This window comes from Hippoglossus stenolepis, chromosome 5, assembly GCF_022539355.2.
Source record: "Hippoglossus stenolepis isolate QCI-W04-F060 chromosome 5, HSTE1.2, whole genome shotgun sequence".
NCBI lineage: Eukaryota > Metazoa > Chordata > Actinopteri > Pleuronectiformes > Pleuronectidae > Hippoglossus > Hippoglossus stenolepis.
Window position 1 is genome coordinate 8,370,042 of NC_061487.1, and position 8,030 is coordinate 8,378,071.

Here is an 8,030-nt window from a genome sequence, read left to right on the forward strand (position 1 = left end):
TATTTTTAGCAGATCACCCGCAAAACGGCCAACAACTAAACGTGCAATCTGTTATAATGCAAACGCAATTTAGCACTCTTTATTTGGGATCTTAGTAGATCAGGCCCACAGTGATAAGATGCACTTAAAGGGATACCGAAAAATTCAAATTCACTCATTATCCACTCTCCACTATGCTGATGGAGGGGTGGGGGAATTGTTTGAGTCCACAAAACATTTTTAGAATCTCGTGTTTTCTCCATCAAGATAGTGGTGAGTAGATAATGAATGAATTTAGATTTTTCTGTGAACTATCCCTTTTAAGTCTGAATGTTTACAAGTTAAACAACAGTTGTCAGTTGCACAGACATGAAACAGTTAAAGCTGTGTGAGCTCACTGGTACAAATATCTGGATGACCACACTGCTGGTGCAGTGGTGCCTCATTCACCATGAGTGAAATAAATGTCAGGGTTTGTGACATGAGCCACAGAATAGAGGTAAAACTTGTGTTTCTTGAGGAAACACGGGTATTAGCTTTTATTTATAAGTCTGACAGTAGATGCAAAGGTGAAGGATTGTAGGTTTATATGTCACTTATAAATACAGGACTGGACATTAATTGGGTTAGTCTGAGGTTGCAGCTCCTCCAGGTAAGACGAGCCACACTTCATTTTCACATGAATATCAATCCTCATCATCGCCAACTAAACCGCTTTATTATACATATCATCATCGTCTCCTCCTCGAGTTCGTTAGCCTGCTGCTGACTCAGCACATTTAATTCTCGCAAGAGTCCACGCTGCTGGGTGTTGCCATGGAAACTGTACCAGAAGAGGAGCCAGTCTGTCTATCTATTGTGTCCTGAATGTTTATGAGAGAGCTTCACATTACTCTGGTTTGCATTTCCACTTATGAAACATCCTTGAATGACACAGTCTTAATGATATTTTAAAAAACATAATCATTATATCATAGTGGGCTGGCCTCTGGGTTTAGCTTACAGTCAATTTATTGATTAATTTTATCTCCAAACATATTGATAATCTTTGTGTCCTTGTACAAGTAATTTTTGTTGTTCTTTCACTGTCTTTATCCTCTTAGGTTTTCCAGTTATCGCACACCATAAACAATTTGTTGCTATGTGATACATCTGCTGTATTACTGTGTGAGCAGTTAAATATCATGCCTAATTAACAGACCATTGAAATACAGCTACCGCTTTCTAGAAAACTACAAACACACTGTTCCTTGAATCAATTTTTGACATTTCATTTAGCTGATGCTTTTATCCAAAGCGACTTACAATAAGTGCATTCAACCATGAGGGTACAAACCCAGAACAACAAGAATAGAGAAAGTACAATTTCTTCAAAAAAGCAAAACTACAAAGTGCTATAAGTAAGTGCCATTTAAGTGCTACTAAATTGTTAGTTTAAAAATGTTATTCAAGGTATAGTCGGAAGAGGTGTGTTTTTAGTTTGCGGCAGAAGATGTGTAAACTTTCTGATGTCCGGATGTCCATGGGGAGCTCATTCCACCATTTAGGAGCCAGGACAGCAAACAGTCGTGATTTTGATGAGTGGTTAGCTCGCAGTGAGGGAGCAACAAGCCGATTGGCCGAAGCAGAGCGGAGTGAACGGGCTGGGGTGTAACGTTTGACCATGTCCTGGATGTAGACTGGACCCAATCCGTTCGCAGCACGGTACGCAAGTACTAATGTTTTGAAACGGATGCGGGCAGCCACCGGTAACCAGTGAAGGGAGCGGAGGAGCGGAGTAGTGTGAGTGAATTTAGGTAGGTTAAAAACCAGTCGAGCTGCTGCATTCTGAATGAGCTGCAGAGGTTGGATGGCACTAGCAGGTAGACCTGCCAGGAGGGAGTTACAATAGTCTAGGCGTGAGATGACCAGGGCCTGGACCAGAACCTGCACCGCCTTCTGAGTGAGGGGCGTAATTTCCCGAGCAGTGAAAAGATTACCTAACAGAACACTGTAAATAATCACACACACCAAAGCAATAGATTAAAATTGCTTGCCTGCCAAAAATCCAAGGTGAGATAATTAAATTGAAGTGTGCTCAGATTTCACCATGCATTTGCAAACCCGGTGCTTTAATATAATGGGTGAGTTTGGCCGCTGCTTATCTGTTATCTGATACCACAAAATAAAGAAACAAAGCTGTTATGTCATTCTCTTGTAACTGAGCCAAAGCCTAATAGTGATGCGTGAAATGGGGCCCGGCTACATAATCAGCAACTTGCTACTGTAAACTAGTATGTCCTCAAACAGTAGACTCAGCCAGAGCTTGTTCATGTGTCTGTCATCAGTATAGTCCAACACCCCCTCCAAAAAACACTTCCACCAGCACATACACACGACAGCTGACTAAAGGGGAAAAGGCTCCAGAAACAGATGGGCAGATCATATCACCTTTCAAAGACGGCCCACAAGGCAACCGTGCTCTCCGTGCCACCTTTGAAGGACCGCAAGAACGTAGTCAAAGTCACTTACACTCACACCCAGCTCAGATTATTTCATTGGCCCCATAAAACTTTGTGGCAGCTAAAGAGCAGACAAGGCCATCTTGCGACTTTCTGCCAGGACATGCCCTTAACCAAAGCTCACACACGACCCAGATTAACCTTGGTACCCAGAAATAACTGTGCCCTCTGCTATGTTAGGGGATGGGGTGGAGCCAGGCCACGAGTGTTGGATGACAAATACAACTTATCATTACTAACCCCTGAGGCGATGACAGGCTGCACCGCCCGGGGGTTGAAGAACACTTAAAAGAGATAAACTCGTGAAAAAAAACACCTGTAACTGCTGCGAGCCTACGTTTATTCAGTCGTTACTACGCAGACATGACCTTTACTCTCCAGACAGGATAAGCTGACACTGCACGAAAAGGAAACAGTGTCATGATTGGCAAGAGAGGAAATATACTCATAGCCTTATAATTGCACATGGCTCAGCTTTGCATTTCATCAATATTTCCTGGTATTTAAATCAAACAGAAAAATTCTACATGTCATGTTCATTTATTTAAGACACACCCCGACCAAAACGCAGCCATAACATATTTGGCATCTTTGGAAACTTTGGGTTCTCTATCGTCTTGAGACGATCTCTCCACCAAGATACATAATCCACATGTACGGAGTCATTCCCCGTACATATGGAATATGTATCTGGGTGGAGAGACAGTCTCTTCACGCAGAGAACAACGGTCACAGTGTAAACTACAGATCTCCAATAGAATTTAAAATGACTGAAGAGTCTGCTGCTTGTGAAGGATGAAGGTTTCAGCAAAAATGTTTCCATATAATCATGTTAATAATTGTCATATATCTTAACAATGAAGCCTCAGTCACATTCACGGCCTCGAAGTACTCCTCTAATTAGATATTTCATATTGACATAGCTCTTATACAGCGGCTTGTGGCGAAATAGCATTAAACACTAGTGCACTGAGACAAATTAATTGTAGATGAGCTGCAGATGCATATTGGTATTATGTGAATATTTGTCCCAACATGTAGACGACAGAAACACTATAGATCCGTTTGTGGTTATTGAGGAGCTGTGTCGCCATGTAGTCCACTAGAAAGCACTGACAAGTTGATTTTTCAACTGTTCAGAACATATCTGAAAAATCCAACACTGACTTGTAATAGTCAATGGTGCTGTATTCATTCCCACTTCTCACCCGTATGTCTGTTCTTCTTACTCTATGTAACTTTGGTGAGTGGGTACTGTGAGAAGTGTGTAACTGACTAATAGTCGCAGCTTGAATTTACACAATCAGGCCTGGCAAGATAAAGAGTAATATCGAGCTTTTAGATCAGTTAAAAAATACTTTTCAGTTCAGTGGGTGGGACTACTCAGTCAGAGCTCTGGTCAAAACATCGAAACTTAGTTTTTTCTCGACATGAAAACGTAATTGTTCGGTCATGGAGCCCAATAGAATTAACTACCACATGTGGCTGCAGTAACATTTACATGGATTTACTCTAAGGGATCCTCATCAGGAATGTTGGTAATGATAGGTATTAATGAAAAACATTAGTATCTGCCATAATATTCTAGTCAGATTTTTTTAACTGTAAAATATATGTATTGGCCTTAAAAATATATAGGTCAAGCTTCTCAAATTAAAATTCCACATTCCCACTATTGCTAATGGTTGTCTACAAAGTTTTATGTCAAAGTACTATAATGAAAGCATGACTTTCACATTTCTGTCCATTATACGTGAACATGAGCTATGCCCAGGGCTGAGTAGTGATGTTGCATTTAGTGTATGTCACCAAATGTTGACTAATGTCATAAATTACTAAATGTCCCTTTCACTGAGGACAATAGAAAGAAGAGAAACAGAGTAACCAAACATTAAATGATTGTGCAAGGCTAAATCTAGAGTGTTACCCTCCAGAATAAAACCCTCTGTCCACCATGAATAAGTCAGCAGGCTGATTTAAGAATCTTCATCTGCAGTCCCTCATCCACGATGAGTCACCTCGGTCATCACAGCAGAGCCAGAGATCAACAACACAACACTAATAAAAAAGCTTTTAACCTTTGAGACTGTTTGCCACGGGAGGCCTGCTGCGCCTTTTTGAAGGGGGTAGTCAGTAATTAGATCCTTTTCACCATCACCCTTTACCTGATTAAATGCTAAATGAGACCCTAGACGACACGCGGTGGGAAAACGGTCAGAGTTTCTGTTATGGATTCACACTTTGTGGGTGGACTGAATAAGAAAAATAAATAATGAGTGATATTATGATGTGCTTGTGATAGAAATTCCACCAAGACGTTTTGATTATTTTGGTTCCTATCTGTTCTATTGGAATGAAGAGTTTGAGATTAAATCATTATTACATTTATTGTGAGCAATAAAACGTAATCCTACAGTGAGCAAAGTTATCGAGGATGGACACAAACAGTAGCCATGACTATAAATTATCAGATAACATGCTGGTGATGTTATCGGGGTAGAACTACCGGTGGGACAACAGCTACAGCTGGTTCTACAAGATTATAGATTCATTATGGACTGAGCACTCAAGAAATGAGCTTTGTTTGCAAATACAACAGAAAACAGGCCATAATCAGCCTGCTGGTCGACCACAGGCCCACTACCTCTTCTCATTCATCAATGCAAACAGCTCTCCCTGTAGAAGACGAGACCTCTGTGAGGTTAACAAGATGGTTTATGGATTGTGTAAAGATACACAACTTTAATTTCCTGACTCTGAGCATCTAATAACTTTAATCAAGCACACAGCTTTCAGGGTTACAATAAATTTAAACTTTAAAGGGATAGTTCACCCAAAAATGAAAATGAATTCATTATTTACTCACCACTATGCGGATGGAGGGGTGGGTGAAGTGTTTGAGTCCACAAAACACTTTTTAAGTTTCAGGGGTAAACAGTGTTGCAGCCAAATCCAATTTAATTGAAGTAACTGGGGACCACTTCTTCAAACTTCAATTTTGACTCGAAACAGCATCATTTACACAATTTTTCTTTAGCCTTTTCGAGTCGAAAACTTCACCCACCCCTCCATCAGCATAGTGGTGAGCAGATAATGAATTTTCATTTTTGGGTGAACTATTCCTTGAATGGTTGCCTTCAGAATGGCTAAGGTGCAGCAGCAGCAGATAATACACAATCACAGCAGTAACAAAACAGAGGATAACCAGGATAAAGTGGAATACAAACAAGGATACAACTTTGTTGAGTTTATATATGAATATAGTGCAAAGGGGACAATTTCAGCACCTGAATGTTGTAATTACAATTTTTGAAAGCGCAGAAAAGAATAGATAATAGCAGTTTATGTATAAATTAACTAGAGTGGAACTCAGTAGAGTGCATACCTCCAACAAGGCCCAACAGTCCCTTATTAAAAAAATCACATTTAATTTCCCTAGATCAAGATTTTTACTTGGATCGCATACATTTACAAATATCAGTTCCCTTGAAAACTCAAATTTTTTTCATCAAGATCAATTATTTAATCTGAACAATCAACGAAAGTGATGAAACACACCCTGTCTCATCATGTTACCAGCTGGATCCAACTGGCCTGTGTGCACTGACCACGTTGCTTTACGTTAAGTTTGTTACAATAAGTGCATTCAACTTCAACAAAAGCTGCATGTCATTAAATTACATTAGTGATTGTTTGATTTTTTTAATGTGATTATAGTAATTTTTAAGAAATCATGCCATAGTAAATCATAGCATGTGATGTGTAGTCTGAAAATTTAATGATACATCAACCATTGATCACTTTTTCACTTTCTTTCATTTTCTCTCATTTCAACTATATTGTCTGTAGTTTTTGTTCAGACTCTCTGTACTGCAACTAGGGTTCTTCTATTTATCCAGAAGTGCAGACATAACATGGAACTCTATCTGTCTGTGACTCACTTATACCATTTGTGATCTATTATTTTGTCTTTTCTTCTGCAAAATGTCTTAATGTTTACAGTATTTCATTATTCCTTATTCCTCATTCCTTAGTATTTCATTCCTTATTTTAGACATAACATATTAAAACAACAGACACTGAGCCTTTTGTAAGATCATCTCTGGTTAGGCAACTTCCTTAATTTGCACATTACTTAACATTTTCTTGTTTTGGGAACTTTTGAACAAGACAAAATAAGTAATTTGAAGACTTCACTTTAACATTTAGGAAAATGTGCGGAGCAATTTTCATTTTAGTTTGACCATTGGTGCGATTATTGGATGAAATAATCAGATTAATACATAATGACAATAAGGGCAGCAATTTAAGATTGTTTTCATTATCCAATAATATGCTGGTTATTTTTCAGTTGATCGTTAGTGTAATCGGTCCGCGTCTTGTACTTGACCTTAAGTCCAAGTAGAAAAACTAAAATGTTCAGTTTACATTGAAGTTAAAGAAGGGGAGAAAATCCAGTGATTTTAGAGGCTGGAATCAGAGAACCTTCTGACATCATTTCACTACTTTCGATTGATAAAATGTCTGAAACGAATAAGTGATTATCGAAATAGTTGACCATTAATTTGTGTATCGATAAACTGGGATTAATGTTTCAGCTCTAATGACTGTAAGTCTGAGATATTCAAAGTTGTTAGCTCTGGAGCAAGGGGGCACATATAGTCTTACTCACAGCAGCTACACACACTTACACACACTTACACACACTTACACACACACACAGTTTCAACAACACAAGTTTCATCTTAAAATCAAAAAGTTTAGTTCAGAGCTTTGACAACAACGTGATGATTGACCTCCTGTTCTCTTGGTGACTAATACAAACAGAACGACCGCATCAAATCACTGACACACAATGAATGAGTCAAACGGAGGTCTGGTAGGAACACACGGCTCCAGTGAGAAACACACAGACACACACACACCCACAGACCCACAGACACACACACACACACGCACGCACACAGAGACACGCAGGTGAGTTAGAACACGTTAAAAGCTTCCACAGACTCCACAGCTGAGCCTCAGCACTCAGATCCACGCGGTGACGAGACAACATGTCCACAAATGGAGGAGACTTACCGGCGGAAAACAAAGTGAAGTCCCTCAGCTGTTCACTTCCTGAGCTGGACTCTGCTCTGTAGAGAAGCTGCTGCTCGTTGCTGCACTTAGTTTTCTTCTTCTTGTGGTTGTGTGTAACAGTAAAGTTGTGACGCAACAGCTAAAGGTCCAAGTACTAGTACCAGTAGTACTACTAGTAGTAGTAGTAGTACTACTGCTACTGCTGCTTCTGCTGCGGCTGCTGCTACGGCTTCCTTCCTTTTCCTTTCTCTTCTACTCTTTTGTTGTTTTTTTCAAACACGTTTGTTTCACAGCCACGTCGTTACTGCCATCTAGCGGTCAAGATCGTGCATTGCAGGATAGATAGATAGATTGTTATAAATACTGCAGGTTTATATGTTACAGGACGCTCACTTACTTTTTTGCCCTTCCATTGACACTATGTACAAACCACAAACAGACACACACACATGTTTGTACTTCTATCTT

At 39.6% G+C, this 8,030-nt stretch overlaps 1 protein-coding gene across 7 annotated transcripts in view; it reads right to left on the bottom strand.

Annotated features, from left to right (window-relative positions):
* The window catches only part of ppip5k1b (diphosphoinositol pentakisphosphate kinase 1b), a 53,393-nt gene extending 45,593 nt beyond the window's left edge, over window positions 1-7,800 (bottom strand). For all 7 annotated transcript variants that reach the window (XM_035156438.2, XM_035156436.2, XM_035156435.2 and 4 more), the window contains exon 1: window positions 7,563-7,800. The gene's annotated coding sequence lies outside the window, so the exon portion shown is untranslated. The remainder of the gene's footprint in view (window positions 1-7,562) is intronic.
* Between the last annotated feature and the right edge of the window lie 230 nt (window positions 7,801-8,030).